Source organism: Suricata suricatta, chromosome 7 (assembly GCF_006229205.1).
Source record: "Suricata suricatta isolate VVHF042 chromosome 7, meerkat_22Aug2017_6uvM2_HiC, whole genome shotgun sequence".
Taxonomy (NCBI): Eukaryota; Metazoa; Chordata; class Mammalia; order Carnivora; family Herpestidae; genus Suricata; species Suricata suricatta.
In genome coordinates this window covers 1,618,352-1,637,397 of record NC_043706.1, presented here as the reverse complement: position 1 = coordinate 1,637,397, position 19,046 = coordinate 1,618,352, and the positions used below count along the sequence as shown (strand labels likewise).

Sequence of the window (19,046 nt, the reverse complement as noted above, 5' to 3'; positions counted from 1 at the left end):
AAGACCGGAAGTGCGTCACGCGCGCCGCCACCGGGGCGGGCGGTTCCGGCCGCGTTCCTTCTACCAAGCCCGGAGGTCTCACTCTGTGGTCGCTGAACGGAATCCGCTTTGCAGGTGGAGTGCGGCGCCCGGGCGGCATATTCCGTCCCGCGGGGGCAGTGGGACAACCACCAACATAGTGTTTGGCACATATTAACTCATTCATTCTGCATAGCAACCCTGTAAGTTAGAGACAGTTATACCCACTTAACAGATGAGGAAACTGATGCACGTTCCCTCTGTCATTGTTGTCACTCCTGTAAAGAAATCATTTTTGTGCACTTAATTGCACGAGGTCTGCCAGGCTCACTTTTGACATTCCCTGCCCTAGACCTAGAATCCACCATGGTTCCATGAAGCATGAAGCTCTGGTTCCCTTCAGTGAAGAATGGTATACAGAAGCCAGCGGATAAGCTCATGGGTAGTGGGATATATCGTTGCTTCTAGGCCATTATTAGTGAATATATAAATTTTTCTTCAGGATTTTATTTTTATACATTTTTTAAAGTTTAAGGGCACCTGGCAGGCTCAGTCGGTTAAGCGTCCGACTTCGGCTCAGGTCATGATCTCGAGGTTTGTGGGTCTGAGCCTGGGCTCTATGCTGACACCTCAGAGGCCAGAACCTGCTTCAGATTCTGTGCTCCCTCTCTGCCCTTCCCATGCTCGTGCTCTGTGTCTCTCTCTCAATAATAAATAAACGTTAAATTTAATGTTTATTTATTATTGAGAGAGCGAGCGAGCAGGAGAGAGGCACACAGAGAAAGAGAGTCTCAAGCAGCCTTCACACTGTCAGCACAAAGCCCAACGCAGGGCTCGGCTCGCTCTCACAATCGGTGAGACCCTGACCTGAGCCAAAATCCAGAGTTGGCTGCTTAATGGGCTGAGCCACCCAGGTGCCCCAACAGTTACACGTGAATTTCGACTACACAGGATCAGTACTCCAACCCCTGCCTGTTCAAGGCTCAGCTGTATACTTGTGCCCCATTTTCATAGTTTAATTGATCCCGTCCTTCCTTTCTCTTTCCCTCCTTCTCTCCTCTCCTTTCTCTTGCAAAAATAAACACCTTCTTTACCTCTATAAATTATCATATACACTCTTTTACACCTTGCTCTATCACTTACTAAAAAACCTGGAAATTATTCTAAATTTGTTCACTGAAATACTTTTGTTTCTTTGTTGTTGTTGTTGTTGTTGTTGTTTTACAGCGGCATAGTACTCCATCGTGTGGCTTTTTCAACTACTCTTTGAGGGATGGGTATTTGGACTGTTTCTAATATTTTAACAAATAATGCTGCAATGATCAATGAAAAAAAGAGCAGTGAGAATGAGGAGACAGAAAGGGAGGGCTGTATTACTCTGCACTCGGAGAGTGTCTATTTCCACACGGCCTCCCCAACTGTATGGTTGTAAACTTGCAAATTTTGTGAATGTGACAGGTCATTAAGCATTTCTTATGCAATCACAACCTCCATGATGAAATCCCTTTTAAAAATGGATTCATAGTATACTCCAAAAACTGTAAAACATTGATGGAAAAAATTGAAGATAACACAAAGATATCCCATGCTCATGAACTGGAAGAACCAATATTGTTAAAATGTGCACACCACCAGTGCAACTACCGATTAAATGCAATCTCTATCAAAATAAATAAAAAAAAACAGGGGCGCCTGGGTGCCCAATCGGTTAAGTGTCTGACTTCAGCTCAGGTCATGATCTCACAATTTGTGAGTCTGAGCCCTGCGTTGGGCTCTGTGCTGACAGCTCAGAGCCTGGAGTCTGCTTCCGATTCTGTGTCTCCCTCTCTCTCTTCCCCCATGCCCCGTGCCACTTGTCCTCTGTCTGTCTCTTTCAAAAATAAATAAATGTAAAAAAAAAATACTAAAAACATTTTTCACAGAACTAGAACAAATAATACTAAAATTTGTAGGGAACCACAAAAGATCTTGAATAACCAAAGCAATCTTGAGAAAGAAGAACAAAGCTGGAGGTATCACAATCCCAGATTTCAAGATACAGAACAAAGCTATAGTAAACGGAACAGTAAGGTACTGGCACAAAAACCAAATACATAGATCAATGGAACAGAATGGAAAGCCCAGAAATAAACCAACACAGATGTGGCCAATTGATCTTTGACAGGAGGTAAGAATACCCAATGGGGAAAAGACAGTCTCTTCAATGAATGGTGCTGGGGAAACGGAATAGCTACATGCAAAAGAATGAAACTGGACCACTTTCTTACACATTACACAAAAATAAACTAATGGATTAAAGATCTAAACATGAAACCTGAAACCATAAGACTTCTAGGAGAAAACAGAGGCCGTAATTTCTTTGACATCAGCTGTAGAATCATTTTTCTAGCTAAGTCTCCTCTGGCAAGAGAAAGAAAAGAAAAATTAAACTATTTAGACTACATCAAAACAAATGCCTTTACACAGCAAATAAAAACATCAACAAAATAACAATGCAATCTACTGAATGGGAGAAGATATTTGCAAAAGATATCAATAAAGCGTTAATATAGAAAATACACAAAGAACTTACACAACTTAGCACCAAAAATCCCCAAATAATCCAATTAAAAAATGGGCACAGGACCTCAACAGACATTTTTTCCACGGATGACACACAGATGGCCAACAGACACATGAAATGATGCTCAACATCACAAATAATCAGGGAAATGCCATTCAAAACCACAATAATCACCTCACACCTGTCACAACGGCTGAAATAAAAAAAAAGACAAGAAATAACAATTGTTGGTGAGGATGAGGAGAAAGAGGAACTGTGTGCAAGACGGGTGGGCATGTGAATCGGTAGTGCCACTGTGGAAACAGTACGGAAGTTCCTCCGAAAATTAATAGAATTCCCATATGATCAGAGGGAAGACCTTCCCATGCTCACATTCGTAAGGTTGGTCTCTGGTGTGGGTTCTGTTGTGTCTATTCAGGTCAGAACTTCCACTGAAGGCTTTACCACATTCACAGGGTTTTTCTCCTGTATAAATTCGCTCATGTTTGGTTAGGTTTCATCCTTCTCTGAAATCCCTCCCACAGTCAGTGCACTGGCTTAAGGCACAGTATCTCTGATGCTGAGCGAGTCCTGTGCAGTTACTGAAGGTTTTACCACATTCCTCCTCCTAAGCTTCCTCCCCAGTGTGGCTTCTCTGACATTTAAGAAGGACTGAGCCCTGACTAAAGCTTTTCCCACACTGATCACACTAATACGATTTTTCACCCGTGTGGATCAGCTGTGTTCCCTTTCAAGGAGGTGCTTAAAAAGCCTTGTGTTTTGGGGCGCCTGGGTGGCTCAGTCGGTTGGGCCTCCGACTTCGGCTCAGGTCAGATCTCACGATCGTGGGTTTGAGCCCCGGGTCAGGCTCTGTGCTAACAGCTAGCTCAGAGCCTGGAGCCTGCTTCTGGTTCTGTGTCTCCTTCTCTCTCTGCCCCTCCCCCTCTCATGCTCTGTCTCTATCAAAAATAAATAAAACATTTAAAAAAGGCCTTGTGTTTTTGCCTAATGGCTCTCCACACTCTTTCCACTGAAAAGGCTTTTCCCCGGTGTGGATTCTCTGATATCCAAGAAGACATGCTGTGCATGAAGCTTTTCCCACACTGATCACATCTGTGTGGTTCTCCTTCGTCTGAATTTCCTTGATGTCCACCAGACCTGTCCTTGCATTCCTGAAGGTCTGCAAGGTGGGTCCTCCAAAAACTGGTCCTGCCTCTGTAGATTCTGACAGCTCAGAGCCTGGAGCCTGCTTTGGATTCTGGGTCTCCCTCTCTCTCTGCCCCTCTCCTGCTTGTGCTCTGTCTCTCAAACATAAATGAAAATGTTTAAAAAAATTAAAAAAGCAAACTCTATTGAATTTCAATTATAGCATTATATACATTAACCAAGATCAGTATTGCTTTGTGAACACAACAGAAAAATAGTTTTTGTGAAATTCGGCCTGAGGGAGATAAATGTCCCACCAAACTCATTAAGATGAAGATTTCTACCTCAATTCAAAGGAAATACAAGAACAGGTCTGATTTCTTGGCTGTTCTGTTCACTTATTGCTATTTTCTGGAGATGGTGAAGGGGATCAGGATGTAAAAAGGGGTCAGGAAGCTCTGTAAGTGGGAAGCTTTTCCTGACATGTGGAGAGTGCAGGAAGGGAAAGGATGGAATGTAGACTCAGCAAGAGGCAGTGGAAGGCGTGGGCATGAAAACAGGAGGGAACTTAACGTGGAAGAAGACAGAAGCAGTCAAAGTGAAAGGTTCAAAGGTGGCTCCATCCTGAGGGGCAGAAAAGACTTAGAGACAGAGGCTAAGGCAAGACCGTGAGGAGGCCATTGTAAAGATCACAAAGGAGAGATGGTATAAGCCACTGAAGGGTGTGATAATTTCAAGCCTTAATGAAAAGCAAAGATGAGTATGAGAAAAATAAAATGAAATAAAAATCTTTTGCTTAAAAGGCCAAGAATGACGGTTATACTCTGTAAATAGAGAGGCAGATAAGCCAGTGCGGATTCGGATGAGAGTGAGGCACCCGTGACTAAGCTGTAAAGCACGGCTGTGATGGGCCGAGCAGGCGCCGGCTGCCCTGATCCACCTTCCCACACGAACTCTCCTCTTTCTCCGCACCGCCCTCTTGCAGGGAATGGGGTTCCAGAGAGTTATGCTCAAGCGGGGTCTCCATGTGCTGGAGCTGATCACGTGCTGACTGGCAGGCAGCTCCCAGGGACGTCACTTCCTCCCAGAGCACTTCCTGTCCATGTGCCTGGGATGCACCCTGGGGACAACGAGGGACCAGGGGCTTGGGAAGAATTGGACGTAAAACCTTGGGAAGCACGGCCCATGGAGACAGGGCAGTGAAAGGGGCTCAACAGGCTTAGAAGGAGAGATGAGGCAGGAAGAGGAACAGAAACAATGATGAAGGACGCGGATGGAAGCTCACGGCTGCCCTCACTGCTTTCCTATCGACCTAACCAGTAAACGCTGCATTTTGTCACCACAGAATCTGCCTCCTCTTCCCACCTGCTCTCCCGGCTCGTCCAGCTCCCTGTCCAGGTCCTCCAGCGCAGCTTCCCCCTGCTCCCCCCCTCTCCGGATGCTGCTCGGATGGTCAGGAACTGCTCCAGCACCAGCAGCTCCAGGATCTGCTCCTTGGTGTGTATTTCCCGGCCGCAGCCGCTGGCGGCACAGCTCGCGGAGCCGGCGCAGCGCCCCCTTGGGTCCAGGGGTCTCCCGGTAGCAGAAGCGCCTGCAGCGCTGGGGAAAGACCTGGCTGGACTGGCTGTTCCGCTGCAAGTAAGTTTCTTGTACATAAAGGTGATCTTCCTCCACCTTTACTATCTCTGGTCTTCCTTGTCCATCCTGGATGATAAGATCTGTAGCCACTTCCTCTCGGCTGGGCGGTCCCCGAAGATGGCTCTCTGCTGCAAGAAGACTCCCCTTCATAAAATGTAGTCTAATGTGAAGATTAAAAAATACTGCCCCCAGTTAAAAAATATATATACATGTACAATTAAAGGCTGCCCAGAACACTTTTAAGAAAAACACGACAGAAAATCTTTTTGAAGTTTTGCTAACAGTGACTGGCGTAGATGATTTGAAGATTTGACATTCTTTGTAACGGAAGTTATTTTTATTGTTATTACTAGGTAATGGAAATTTCTATGACTAGTTTGGAAATTAAGGGAATAATCTTTTTCTTAGGAATCTTTCCTGTGCTCACTCCAATTAAATCCTCTTCAATGTAACTTAAAAAAAAAATGTTTGTTTGTTTATCTTGAGAAAGAGCGAGGGAGAGCTCACACAGATGGGGAGAGACAGGGAAAGGCAGAGAGGGAATCCCAGGCAGGCTTGGCCTACTGCACAGACCGCGCAGCGCACCGGACCCCCTCTGACACGCGGGCGGGCCCTGGGGAGGGAAGCCGCCGGGACGCACTCCGCGGGGCACCAGGACCCCCGCCCCCAGCGCCCGGACCGCACGCGGGGCCTCACGCCCCACGCCAGGGGGCCGGAGCGAAGTCTCGGAGATTGGGCCCACTCGGCCGGAAGCCCCAAACCCTACTTCCGGCCGCCCACACCCGGAAGTGCGCCGTGCCTCTCTAGGAGTCTTCGTCTCTGTGGCTCCCGCCGGCCGGAATGGCTGCGTCTCGTCGCAGGTGGCTTCGCGTGGCCCCGGAATTGGCAGCGAACCAACGCTCTGCCGGGTCAACACACCCGGCTGATCCGGAAATGACCGTCGTTCTGGAGATGCTGATTTTGTTATCCCTCCTGCCCGCCCCTCCTGGTTTTCTCGTCCTCTCTCCACCTTCTGCCATCTCTAAGTCTGCACTTCCGCTCGTCCCCGTGCGTGTCCTCCCAGTTTGCGCTCTCCCGCATTTTCCTCCCGACTCGTACGGTCATATATAGGCACACATTCATATGCAGTTACAAAAAGGCCATGATGCTTAGCGGGTCGATTTCTGAGCGTCACGTGGAAATGTTAGTTTTGTGCTATGGATTGTGGAGGAGCAAGAATACCCGTTCCCCTAAAGATCCTTACAGCGCACCTCAGAAACGGACAGATTGAAGGGAGAACATCAAATTTAATAGTCTACGTGAGAGGAAGCCACACAGATATGAAATTCCAAAGACTAGCAAAATGAGGCATATATGTCATCCTCAACTAAGGAGAGGGGGTCAGGGTCTGAGACTCAAAGGGAAAGAGTGCAGTTCGCTGGAGGATGAAAAGGAGTTCATGTCTGGTAAACAAACATTTTCACGGCCACTCAGGAACAGTGGGACATAGAAGACCTTGACCAAAGAGGCCTTGCTAGCCTCCCCTCTGTCCACGAAGCTTGCTTCATACCGTAGTGTGGTTGTCCATGGCGACCGCTCTCTTCCAGGAGCCGCTCCTCCACCTGAATTCTTTTTAGGTAATTGTGGGGGCGATAAAGAGCTTTTCCAGAATCTACTGGGTTTCAATTGCTTTTTAACTCAAAATAGTATTCAAGCCTGGGAGGCCCATCTTGGGGCAGCCTGACTTTGGCCCTTACGGGATCCAGTTACTAAATCTCTGTGTGCCTCGTTTTCATATCTGTAAATAAGAATAACAGTACACATATCAGACAGTTGTCATGTGTAAAGAGCCCCTACAGCCAGGTAGAGCCTTCCAAGTCATCTGGAATACTTTTTAGATATTATTTTTAAAGGTCTTAAGGCATTTATTTTATTTTTTTAATGTTTTATTTATTTTTGAGAGAGAGAGAGAGAGACAGCATGAGCAGGGGAGGATCAGAGAGAGAGGGAGACACAGAATCTGAAGCAGGCTCCAGGCTCTGAGCTGTCAGCACAGAGCCCAATGTGGGGCTTGAACCCACAGACCACGAGATTATGACCTGAACTGAAGTCGGATGCTTTACCAACTAAGCCACCCAGGCGCCCCTTAAGGCATTTATTTTAGTAGCTAATTTGCTATCAATAGGCATACTAAAATATATTTCTTTTTGTTTTAATGTTTATTTATTTTGAAAGAGAGAGAAAGCATGAGGGGAAGGGACAGAGAAAGGGAGAGAGAGAATCCTAAGCAGGCTTCCCACTGTCAATGCAGAGCTCAGTGCAGGGTTCCATCCCACAACTGTGAGACTGAGCCCCCTAGGCTCCTGCTAAGTAATATTTCTATTTTTTTGTTATAATGAACAAGTCTGCAACATTTATTCTTATGCATGCTCTCCTCACAGATGGTTTTATTTCTAGGGGCTACATTCTCACAAGTAAAATTGCTGGGTAGAAGAATATATATCTTTAATAATAACAGATGCTGTTAGATTGCTTTCCAAAAGGCTGTAACCACGTCATGTCTCAAAGAGCAACAGACGATACAGCTATTCCAAAACGAGGACAACAATCCCCTCATGTCACCTGGGCAAGAGGTTTTCCCAAGACTGTCCTCCAGCTTCGCCCTCAAAGCTGTTTCTCCAGGGTGGCAGTGTCCTCCAAGTAACAGCACTAAGCTAATTTCCATATTCCAAACTACTTCTCATGTTAAAAAATATTATTTTCTAAGATCTATCAACTTCTTTCATACATCTTTCACATTTCCCAGCTTGTATTAGCAGAAGGAGCCATGAACCCATGTCAATTTGCAACCTTGTCTGCATTTTTATTTATTTATTTTAATGTTTTTATTTATTTTTGAGAGAGAGAGAGACAGTGTGAGCAGGGTAGGGTCAGAGAGAGAGGGAGACACCGAATCTGAAGCAGGCTCCAGGCTCTGAGCTAGCTGTCAGCACAGAGCCCGGCGCGGGCTTGTCTGCATTTTTAAAAACTTGTTTGTAAGACCAATTTTCTTCAGATAACAGTATATTGTTCTATGCTTCCCCATACATGAAGTATCTGTATATTTATCTCTTAGCTGTTACTTATTTAGTGATTGCAGGTAATATATTCATGATATATTTTGTTTAGAAAATACTTGCTATTGAAAAAACATAACACTGGCTACACTTAAAAACTACAGTTTTACTTTTTGTATTTTATTATACACATCTTTGTCATTTCTGTTCATCTTGTTTGGTCTTACTTTCCATTTATTCAATTGTCAGAAATGCAATTCCCTTCTACAAGTGTGACAGGAAAATATTTTATTTTTAATGAAAACATTTTTTAAATGTTAGCTTTTTAAAAAAGTTTTAATGTGTATTTATTTTTGAGAGAGAGATAGGCAGAGTATGAATGGGGGAGCAGAAAGAGAGAGAGAAACCAAATCTGAAGCAGGCCCAGGCTCCAAGCCCAGAGCTGTCAGCACAGAACCCAATGTGGGGCTTAAACTCACAAACTGTGAGATCATGACCTGAACTGACGTCTGATGCTTAACTGACTGAGCCACCCAGGTGCCTCAAAAATGTTAACTTTTTGATTCAAATATAATTTGTCGTAATTTATGCTATGAAGAATAGACCGAAATTAAGTAGTTCCCATACAAACTTTTTGATTCACATTTAATTTGCTGTCATTAACAACACCTCTTGTAAAGGTGGGTTTTTTTTATTAAGGCGCTTATTTTCATGAGAAAAGTGTGAGAATAAGAAATATATACTTGGAGGGCGCCTGGGTGGCTCAGTTAGTTGAGCGTCCGACTTCAGCCCAGGTCATGATCCCACAATTTGTGGGTTCAGTCCCCACGTCAGGCTCTCAGCTGTCAGCACAGCTTCAGATTCTGTGACTCCCTCCCTCTCTGCCCCTCCCCTGCTTACACTCTGTCTCTGTCTCCCAAAAATAAACAATTAAAAAAAAAAGAAATATATATTTGGTCTTTGTCCCCAGTTCCTGACCCAGAACTTGGAATTTCCTGAGTAATAGGGGTGATAGGAGCATCTTTTATTATTCAGAACAAGCCCTTCCAGTCATACTTGAATTCATCCTAACAAGGTGAATTTTGGTGAGCCCTAAAAGGCCTCAGCAGGAAGGGGCTGACTGCCAGAGGAACAACCTGGATTAGCGGATTAGGACTTTCGGCCCCGCCATTGATTCCTGGGAGGGGAAGAGGCTGGAGATTGAATCAATACCAACGGCCAATTATTTCATCAATCACGCTTATGTGATGGAGCCTTCGTGAAACCCCCTAAACAGTGGGGTTTGGAGAGCTTCTAGGGTGGTAAACACACTGAGGTGCGGGGAGGTCTCACGCCCTGAGGATGAACGAGCGCCCGCCCAGCATCCTCCCTGCCAGCTTCACCACGTGCACCTCTTGCACTCAGCTCTTCCCGGGTTGTATTGTTTTAGTAACAAACTGGGAAAAGTAAGCAAAGTGTTTCCTTGAGTTTTATATCCTCTTCAGGCCAATTCTCAAACCTGAGGAGGGCGTTGTAGAAACCCTTGACTAAGCTTGTAAGTCCAGGTGGCCTGGACTTCCGACTGACCCCTGAGCTGGAGGCTGTTTTCACAGGACTGAGCCCTGACTTTGTGGAGTCTATGCTAACTGGAGGACTTAGTGTCAGAATTGAATTGAATCGGAGGCCACCCAGTGGGTGTCAGAGAATTGGCTCGCGTTGGAAAAAACCAACATTAAGTGGTGTCAGAAGTGGTGGAGGGAAACAGCACATGAAGGTTTTCTTGACTTGGCTTTTGAGCACAATTCTAGTGAAAGATATATTTAAAGGAGGATATATTTCAGGTTATTACAGAGCTTTTCAGTTCAGAGTAAAGCATCATTTCCTCATATTCTTTTGGACAAAATGGCACTCCTCAGAAGTCTCCTCAATGCTCCTTTAACATCTTTGTTCCTCAAGGTGTAAATGAATGGGTTGGCCATAGGAGTAATGACACAGTAAAACAGTGTCAGAGCTTTGGTAAGGTCCTGGGGGCTGTCCCCCGACGGCTGCATGTAGATGTATATCCCGGGGCCATAAAATAAAGACACCACCAATAAGTGTGATGAACAAGTGTGGAAGGCCTAAGTCTCCTATCAGCGGAGGGGATTCGAAATACAGCTTGGGCAATACAACCGTAGGAGAGGAGAATCATGGAGAGGGGTCCCATTATCAGAAAGGTGGCCACCACTGCTAAAGTAGCCTCGTTGATCGTGGTGTCCACGCAAGCCATCTTAATAAGCCCGGGCAGCTCACAAAAGAAGTGATCTAGCTCCTGGTTCCCACACAAGGGCAGCTGGACCGTGAGGGTGGACTGCAGCAGTGAATTCGCCAGACCAACAAGCCAGGCCGTGCCGGAGAGCCGCCGGCAGTGCTTGTGGTCCATGATGACAGAGTACCTCAGAGGCCTGCACACAGCCACGCAGCGGTCTAAGGCCATGACGCCAAGCAGGACACACTCGGTACAGCCCAGCCAGTGAAATATATACGCCTGCGCCATACAGCCTATATAAGTGATGTTCTTGTTGGGGCCCCCAAGTTGAACAGCATTTGGGGTACAGTTGTGGTGGCGAAACAGAGGTCCAAACAGGAGAGGTCTGTGAGGAAGAAATACAGAGGACTTTGGAGTTGGGAATCTAGTTGAGAAACCAGAATAAGAGCCATGTTTCCCAACAGTGTGAACATGTAGGAGATCAGGAGGGCAAAGAAGAGAGGAAGATCCAGCCAAGGGTATTTGGTGAAACCCATAAGAATGAAATCCTCTGGAAAGCTCTCATTCATGTGCTTCATTGAATTTTGATGAGAGATACCTGCTAAAATCAAGGAAGATAAGGGTGATTCTAAAACCCCAAGCTAGCAGAAGTTTTGAAGACATGAGAAAAAAATATACTTTTATGTGAGACAGATGGAGGACACCCTCAATAGAAATCATACCATTAATGAATATCACCATTATAATTAACATTATAAAGTAACATTTGAAAAGCCCTTTCAGTAGAGAAAGCACTTTCACATCTATATCTATATCTAACCTATATCTATAGCTTTCCTAAATCAAAGCATTGTGTGATAAGTCTGGCTTTTCTGTGTGATTAAAGAAACCACTGGGGCCTGGGCAGTGTATTCTCCAAGCAACCTTGCAGCTAAGGGTGCATGTGATCTCCATTTGGTCAATCAGACACTGCTACACAGGATGTGAACCTTGGTAAAATGATGCAAAAGAATGAGGAGGAGAAAATGGACTGTCAGAGCAGGTGTCTTCCGGATTGATGTCTCATGTGACAGCATTACGGGATAGATCCGACATAGTCTCCTTCTGGAGTGGGACCTTCACTGTGTCCTGCTTCCCTTCCTTTCTTCTCCTTTCACATTGATGCTGTGAAGTACCACTCTTCCATTATCTTCTTTCTGCTTTTTATCAGAATTATTTTCTTTGTTTACAACCAGGGACCTTGACAAGTATGGAAAATGGCACCAGAAAGTGGGGTGAAATTTTCTGCGGGTCTCTTGTAAGGTGGGGCACTGGTGAGGAGAGAGTGGGACTCCAAGAACTGGAATGAGGATTTAGGTGGCATCCAGATAAATCAGGATGACAGGATCCCAGAGACTTCCCGAGGGGAAAATATGCCTATGAAGTACAATAAATCAGAAATGGTAGAGAACTTCCTGATAGCAACCATGGAAGTAAGAAGGGAAGGGCAATGATTTTAAAATTCTGAAGGAAATGATTTCTAACCTAGAATTTTATTCACAACCAAGCAATCAAGTGTGAAGTTAGAGGAAGATGTTAGAAGGCATGTAAAAAACCCCAAAAGTCATTTCTAGGCACCATTTCTTAGGGAGTTGCTGGAGGCTGTGCATTTCACAACAGGGGAGAAACCAAGCAAGTAGAAACTCCAGGAGACCGGGCGCCCCCACAGGATAAGGGGGAATCCCATAACAACAGTAACGGGAAGTCTTGGGAACGGGTTAGAGTAGCATGTTTGACCAGCATGTCTCCAAATATGAAAAAAATAAAAATAAAAGAAGGAGTTTTGTACCATCTGTGACAGAACTGAGAGTTTTAAGCAAATGTGGTTCATTATGTGACTCCATCGTTACTGATGTTTACACAGTCATGAAGGCATAAACCTCATTCCTGCTGTGACTAAACAGTGGGACGCGTGAGTACTTGGAGGCTGAGGCATAGAACTCCCTCTCTCCCTCTCTCCGCCCCCCTCTCATTTGCTCTTCCTTTCACTCTCTCTTTGTTATGTAAGGGTTAAATTTCTCATTTAAACAAATCATGTTTAAAGTGAAAAAATCCAAATAGACTAAAAGCTAATTATTAGGAAATATGGGTGAAGAGAAGAAAACACCAACTTATTGAAAACCTGTTACCTCGGAAAACGGGAATCAAGAGTGAGGAGTGATGAGGTAGGCTGTTCACTGAGAGTTCGTAGTATTATTTTACTTCTTAACTTTGGACATAAGTGAGATAAAAAGGGGTGCAGAGGGATCTTGATATCTCTAAGTGACGGCAAAGGGCATTAGAGAGACACGCATTCTTTCTTGTAAACGGAAGCACGCACTGATTATTGCAGTGTAGGCTGCATAAAGTGGCGCAGTGGAAAACCAGGTGATAAAAATAACACAGGTCCAGGATATGGAAAATCTTGAGTACTAGGTTAAGGACTTTGAGAAAATTAAGACTTTTTTCAGAGGGGCTGTGGCATGATGGGAGCAGCCCCCCACACGCTTACTCGGGCTGTGGGATGAGGGATTGAAGAGGAGGAGACTGGGCCCTGGGGGGTGCCTGGAAATCTGCTGCGGGAGTCCGGGGTGGGGGCGGGGGGGAAACGTCAGCCACGAAAGCATCAAGAGCCGAATCTGTGTGCAGGACAGGAAGCAGTTGAGGGCAGCTTGAAGTTCTGGTTTGCGGTGCTGAGAGAATGGAGATTTAATGAACAAAAAGGGGCATGTATGTGAGGACTGATAGGAACACATGATTTAACCAAAAAAGGCTTCCTAAGGAAAAGGTAAATGTATTTTTTTCTTTTTAAAAATTTTTTTGTTTATTTATTTTTGAGAGAGAGGAAGAAAGAGAGAGAGACAGCATGTGCAGGGGAAGGGCAGAAAGAGAGGGAGACAGAATCTGAAGCAGGCTCCAGGCTCTGAGCTGTCAGCACAGAGCCTGACGTGGGGCTTGAACCCACAAACCGTGAGATCATGACCTGAGGTGAGTTGGATGCTCAACCAACTGAGCCATCCAGGCGCCCCAAAAGAAGGTAAATTTAACTTGGCCTGTAACGATTGGCCCCGAGGGACCCAGAGGATGGATTACTGCTTCTCCAAGACGCTTCTGTGTCAACTTGACCAACTTCCCTTTCACAAAGGGTCATATGACCGCTTGATGGCTTGTTGCAGCTGTTTAAGTACCAAGGACAGACACCACGGCAGAGGCAGTAGGAAGGGAACATATCTCCAAACACAGAGAAAGGGGCGCCTGCGTGGCCCAGCAGGTTAAGCGTCTGACTTCGACTCAGGTCATCATCTTGCAGTTCGCCCGTTCGAGCCCTGCATCGGGCTCTGTGCTGACAGCTCAGAGCCTGGAGCCTGCTTCGGATTCTGTGTCTCCTTCTCTCTCTGCCCCTCCCCAACTCATTCTCTCTCTCTCTCTCTCTCTCTCTCTCTCTCTCTCTCTCTCTCTCTCAAAAGTGAATTGAAAACAAAACAGAGAACATAATAAACTAAGTTTGCCCGGAAGTTCCTGCATCTGCATATGAAATGGCAGAGGAAAAGAGTAAAAAGATCCCCCAGCATCCCCACCCCTGCCAAAAAACATATCAATACTTCTATTTTTTAGTCATTGTTCACAATGTTGATTTTCAGTGATACCTGCTCTCGTCCTCCCTGTCTCCTGGACAACAGGCTCTCTTGGGCGTAGTTATGAGGCCGAAGTGGGCAGATGGTAGCCAGTGGTCTGGCAGAATGAGAATTCATTCAGCTCATGGGGGCATCTCACCCTGCTTGATCTTTTCAAAGTCTGGAACCTTCACTTTCTGTCTCAAAACAAAATAAAACTGAACAACACCCACGTCCCTTCTGACTGGCATGACTGGAAAGGGACATCCCCCAAACATACCTCTCTCGTTTGAACTTGTATGAAGCAGGTGTCTCTAGGTATAGAAGCTTAGTCAGGATAAAGGTCGCAAAGGGTTGGATCCCAAAAGTCCTGGGAGAGGGGAGCCGGCACGATTTGGCCTCCGTGAGAGTCACTCAGGGTCTGGATGCAGCAGGCAGGGGGAGTGTGTTTCCTGAGGCCTGGGTCCAAGTCTGAACTGAAGGCAGATAAAGCCAGCTCTCACCCATTACGCCACTGGCCCCTGGGGAGGGGGCTGTCCCTGGCTAGTGAATCTCCCTGGAGAAACAGCATCCGTTTTTTATTTGCAGTTTGGGTTACAATTATAGATGGTGTCACTGCTTCCACTCATTAGCCCCATAGTGATAGCAAGTAGAGTAGGATTTACCCAACAGTTTCCAGAAAGCATATATTGCGTTATAAAGATCATGATGATAATAGCTTAATATGACCTAGACACTTTCCATGAATGTTCTCATGCAATGCTCCTCACAACTCTGTGAGGTGGGCACTATCATTGTCCTTGTTTTATTTTTTTATGTTTATTTACTTTTGAGAGAGAGACAGACAGAGTGCAAGCAGGGCAGGGGCAGACTGAAGTCTGATCTCGGACTTTCAGCCTCCAGAGCTGTGAGGAGATAAACCTGTGTTGTTTAAACCACCCTGTCTGTGACAGTTTGTTACAGCAGCCCCGCTGACTAATACGCTCTGTTTAAATGGGAAGAATCAGGGGATAAGGAGAGCTTGTCCACGGCAAATGCAGATACAGCCTAGGAGACAGCCTCAGTTTGTTCACGGGGCCTGTTCGTTCTTTGTGGAGAATGGCTTACATCAATTCCTGAGGTTTTGTTTTACATTTTCCTCTTCCATGATCCAAACATGAGTTAAACAGTTGTTCTTTGGGCAAGAATTTTCTCAAAACAACAACAACAACAGTTATCTCATGCTCCCTAACCTATTGGACTCGGTTTGAGATCAGTCTAAGTCGCTTAACTTTGTTTAGCTCTGTGGCCAAAGACTTCATTCTTGTCTCTAATCAAACAGAAGACATATTCTGGGTTCTAGAGTCACACAGACAGGCCTGGGTTTGACAGCGAACTTTGTCCTTACTATGAGTCTGTGAGCATTACTGAGGTTGTTTTCTCATCAGCAAAGAGCTGTTCATTACCTCTGGCAGAATTGTTGGGTTGATTAGAGAGAGTGAGTCTGGAAACACCTGGAGCGTTATAGATGTCCCTCAATTCAAACGTGATGATAGGAAGGTCAGTGAATGTTCGTGAGCCAGCGCGACAATGCTAGGGGCACATGCTGACCTCCCTCTCAGCCCACCGATGCCTGTAATATTTTAAGCTGGAGTTTTGCAAAGGTAATTCACTTTCTTCACAGTCACTTGGAGGACTTACTAAAAGTACACATCTCTGGGCCCTTCACCAAACCAGAATTAAAACCTCTGGGGATGATAGGTCCCAAGAAACTGTAGTTTAACAAGTTCCCGGGTGATTTCACTGCACACCCAGCTTGGGAATCACTGCCTTGTGGGACTATTCTGTGCTTTAAATGGCAGAACTGAAGTACAGTTTCCAGTGGGGCCAATTTATTTAGTTCCTTGGGGACTAAAAGCCTCCCTTGAAGACTGAAGACATGTAAAAATATAAATTCTATTTTGTAATTTAGTAGTATTTGGAAAATCATATGTAAAACAACATCATGCTGGGTTTTTTAGAATCACTACTAACTTCTATGGGAGTTCCGGAAAAGGCTTTAAGAGTTGGGAACGTTCTTGCTGTCTCTCTTCTCCTCCCTTCCCCTCCCCCAAAAAGCGAGGACAGGGAGGAGCGCCAGCAAAGGAGGAAGTTACCGACTTCTGTGTTTCTCAGCACTGAGAGTCGCCGGAAGTCCATTTTTATCGATTTCCTCTCTTAAAGTTGTTATCACTTTGGTCATAAAGAAACATCACTTGCCCCTGAGAGTGAGAAATAATTTTGCAGTCACAAGTGCTTTGAGTGACTGTGTCAGAATTTACAGTAACACTGAATACAGTGCAGAATAAGGAGCAGAAGGGGTTAATGGATCAATAAGAGAAGAAGCCAAGGCCCCACTGGGATTCGAACCCAGGATCTCCTGTTTACAAGACAGGCGCTTTAACCAGCTAAGCCATGGAGCCCGCGCGCACGACGGGATCGGTGCTAGGTCTGTCCTTGCTCTTCGACTACACATTCTAGCAGGTGCAGGTGCAGGTGCAGGTCCGGGGAGAAGAGCACTCGCGCGCTTCCTTCGGCCCAAGGATAACCCGCAAACCTGACTTAGGCCGCGGAGAGCCCTCAGTAAGTCGACACCACCCATTCCTCCCTCCCAGGTGGGATGACGTCTTCCAAAAGCACACTTTGGGGGGGCTGCGCCTCTTCTGTAACGCGGACTCCACCTTCGAGTGTGCGAAGTTGGGGTGTCTAAAAGAGGAACGTCCCGCAGGACTCTCGGAGCGCGGGACTGGGCACGTGGCCCCTGCACCGCGCGAGCGGGGACCTGCAGGGAGGGTCAGGAGCCGGGAGCCGGAGGCCGGGGTGTGGACCTCAGCCGAGCGGGCGCATCGCGCTCCCGACTCCACGACCCGAGACGCGCAGAGGCAGCGCCGCGGCGAAGGCGAGGCGGAGAGCGCCCCGCGCGCCCAAACTTTGCTGGGCACCGGTCCACCCTCCCAAGGTGAGGGGCTTCAGGCTTCTGAGACCCCCAGCCCTGCCCGCCCCTGCGCAGCCCGGCCTGAGCAGGCGGCTCGCGGAGACGCTGGCGCCCTCTCTCCTCTAACTCCGTCCCCCAGGTCGCGCCCCGCGGCGCCCTGACCCACGCCCCCAGGTCGCATCCCCCGCGGTGATCCGCCCCACCCCCCTCGCAACCAGCTGTGACCCGCTCCCCGCCTCCCCGGGTCGCAGCCCCCGTGGTGACCTGCCACCCAGCCAGGTCACACCCAACCGTGACTCGCCCCCCGTCCCCCCAGGTCGCGCCCCACGCAGTGACCCGGCCCCCCCAGGTGTCATCCCGTGATGACCCACAACCCCTCCCTGAAGTCGCACCCCCCGCACGATGGCCAGCCTCCCTTCCCCGAGGTCGCTCACCGCGGTGACCCGCACCCCGAGGTCGCACCCCAGTGGTGGCCCGCACTCCCTCTCCGAGTTCGTACCCAGGGCGCCGAGAGCCGGCGCACAGCTGGCACCTGGTCTCCCTGCGCCAATGAAAGGTGCCACGACCGTGCGGGATGGGACCTGGGACCGGGGGGGGGGGGAGGGGTGTGCGGCCGGGGGCCTGGGGCCGGAGAGGAGGGGACAGGACACCGAGACGCGCCCGGAGCGCGCTGTGGGCTCTGCCCCACGGGCGACGCGCACCGAATTCCAACGGCCCTCCACTTTGGGTCTTGTTTCTCCCCCTCCCTCCCCCTCCCTCCCGCTCCCCCTGCCTATCCCGCAAGCATAACCCGGAGTCCAGCTCCCCTGGGGAGGGTGCAGGGAAGGGGTGGGATCCCGTGGGATCCCCTGTGACCCCCACTTGCAGACTCTGAAAACACCTGCCTGCTGTCCACACAGACCGCAGACCGAGACTCAACACAGCCTGACCTGTAGATTCAATGTAATCCCAATCCAAACTCCAGTTTGAATATTGACAAACCGATTCTGAAGTTGGTATTTAGAGACAGATGACTCAGAATAACCAACGCAAAATTAAAGAACAAATTTTGAGGAGTGTCATTACCCAGCCTCAGATTTACTAGAAAGCCGTAGTGATCAAGACAGTGGGGTGTTGTTGGTGGGGAAAAAATGACGCTGAAATGAGTTGAGATGGGGGTACTGGGGTGGGGGGAGTTATTCCTGAGGGACACGTGGATGGCTTCGGAAACCAGGGGGCAGACTGTTAGGTGTCCCAGCATCTCCCGCCCCCTCCACACTACTCCAAACCTGTGAACTTGGTACCCTACCGGCCACAGGGACTTGGAGGACGGGGTGGTCAGGGACCGTGAGGTGGGATAGTAACCTGACTTCCCCTGCTGGGCTCCAGGTCACTGCGAGGTCCTTACAAGGGGTGGGGGGTTCGGGACAGAGACCATGTGACCACAGAGGCAGAGGGGAGTGCTGCGGGCCCAGCAGGAGGCAGGGCTGTGGTCCCGGCAAGGAGAGCTCTCCCCTGGGGCTTCTGGAAGGAAGGCCTCTCTGGCACCTCCGAATTTTAGCCCCGTAAGCCCATGTCAGACTCCGGACCCCAGGCCTGTAAGAATAAAGAATGGCTGGCACTTGGAGTGACTGCACTTCGGGTAAGTTTCCAGGCCAGCAAACGGTCGTGGGCACAGACCAGGGTGCCAGCTCGCCCTGAGGTCAGCAGGGAGAAGCGGAAGCTCTTGGGAAAGAAGGAGTCCGGCCCGGCTGTGGAGTCACAGCACGTCATGGACCAGGAGGTGGCCCCGAAGCACTGCTGTCCCTTCTGAGAACTCGATCCGGGGTGATGTGCCCAAGTCCCTTCTTCTCGTGGAGTGGAGAGGCGTGGAGAG

At 47.8% G+C, this 19,046-nt stretch overlaps 1 non-coding gene and 1 pseudogene across 1 annotated transcript; both read right to left on the bottom strand.

Annotated features, from left to right (window-relative positions):
* Window positions 1-10,241: 10,241 nt before the first annotated feature.
* LOC115296457 lies at window positions 10,242-11,184 on the bottom strand (annotated as a pseudogene).
* Window positions 11,185-16,605: 5,421 nt separating this feature from the next.
* Window positions 16,606-16,679, bottom strand: TRNAT-UGU. The gene has a single exon. It is a non-coding gene; the product is annotated as a tRNA-Thr (tRNA).
* Between the last annotated feature and the right edge of the window lie 2,367 nt (window positions 16,680-19,046).